The sequence below is a fragment of the Penaeus chinensis genome, chromosome 38 (assembly GCF_019202785.1).
Source record: "Penaeus chinensis breed Huanghai No. 1 chromosome 38, ASM1920278v2, whole genome shotgun sequence".
Taxonomy (NCBI): Eukaryota; Metazoa; Arthropoda; class Malacostraca; order Decapoda; family Penaeidae; genus Penaeus; species Penaeus chinensis.
The window spans coordinates 20336585-20338622 of NC_061856.1; positions in this window are offsets into that span (position 1 = coordinate 20336585).

Below are 2038 nucleotides of genomic sequence, written 5' to 3' on the forward strand. Positions count from 1 at the left end.
AATGACGAATGTAAACGTTCAGAACTATTAGATAGCGAAATTAAGACAGCAAGAAAAGATTTAAAAAATAGAAAAGTTGAATTTATGAAGAAGGTGTCTGACCAGCAGAATTCGCAAAGGCAGTCACAGTAATATGGAATGGAGGTCAATATAAAGAAGACAAAGGTTTATTTTTATTTTTATTTTTTCTAGAAAAGGTGGTGGAGCAGTGAATATCACTCTAAATAGTAAAATAATAGAACAAGTTGTAAAGTTTGTTATTTGGGATCATAGATAACTGATGATGTGAAATGTGATGCAGGAATTAGAGCAAGAGTTGCAATGGCAAAGGCAACTTTTAGTAGAAGGATAGACCTGTTAAGCAGAGATATGAATCAGAGTGTGAAGAAAATGACTGGTCTGGAGTGTACTTTTGTATAGATCAGAAATATGGACAATGAAAGAGGACGTGATTCAGAGAATAGGGATTTTTGAAATGTGCATTTGAAGGATGGAAAACATAAGCTGGACAGAGAGGAAGATCGATAAAGAGGTGCTGTCAGTGGTGGTAGAAAAGAGAGAACCGATGGAGAGGATTTTTAAAACCAAAAAGAAATGGATTGGACAAGTGTTACATGGAAACAGATTCTTGAAGGAGGTGATTAAGAAAATAACTGATGAAAGACCTAGGGGAAAAAAAAGAATGGGCACGCTGGGTGAATTAAAGGAAGATGAGTATGCCAATATAATGAGAAGAACAGAGAATAGAGAGTCAAATGGATGCCAAAAAAGGACCTGTCGTGGGACAGAGCACTAGAGTAAATATATAAGTGTATATTTATGTATATATATGTATGTAAAGGTATGTGTGCTTGTGTATATATATATATATATATATATATATATATATATATATATGCACATGACCGCCGCGATGGTCCAGTGGTTAGAGCACTGGACACCGACCCTCGTGGTCCCGAGTCGCGGCGGTCGTAAAAATGCGGTCGAGAAAACGACATATCGCCTTGAGAAGTCAAACGTAGGTGTCGTTGGGGAAGTCACCGCCGTGGCATAAGTGCTAGCGCGCCGAAGCGCGGTTGATTAGGAAGGGAATCCAATCAAGCAAGGGTGAGACTGCCATATAACCTCTCAATATTAAATTGAGAGAGGCCTATGTCCTGCAGTGGAATTAATGGCTGTTAAAAAAAATATATATATATATATATGCACACACATAGACATGTATATCTACATATAATAAATATACACACATGCATATATGTATACATGCATGTATGTGTGTGCACATATATATATACATGTGTGTATATATACGTGCACACATGTATGTATATATACATATATTTTATGTGCATATATACATGTATGTGTACACATATATACATATATACATGTGTGTATATGTATATATGTATATATTGTAGCATATAGGCATGCATCTATCACTAGAACTGGTCTCTGTATCCCTTGATTGTGTGGGTGTGAATTCCTACTTGTTTGGCTGGTGCTATGGGTGAAGTGGAGATTAACGGGGAAGTCGGCATAGGACTGGGCAGTCCTGAGTTGCTGTCACTTGTGTCGTCATCTGCTGGAGGATTGGGGAGTGCTGCTCTCGGTTCTGGATTTTGCTACTTAGGCACACTATCGCTGTATAAGCCAGCAGGGAACAGAGGGAGCCCACAGTCGTGAGCAAGGACCTGATGTGACCCAACCTGGCAAGCATGCAGAGCTTCAGGTTGCTACAGGTACTCCCACTCTAGAGTGTGAGCTAATCGAGAGAGCGAAATACCATGACGTATCACTCCCGGGTCACCAGTGTAGTAGATGGATATGCATCTACCACTTGGACTGGTCTGTATTTTTGGGGGGAGTGATTGTGTGGGTGAAGGTGCCTACTGGTATGGCTGGTTGCTGTAGGTGGAGATCAATAGGAAAACCGGTAGGCTTAAGTACAATAGACCTGTGTAAACGAGCTGTTAGCCATCCTAGAAAGTATGCTGAGCTTAAGGTATGTATATGTGTATATGTAGGAATATAT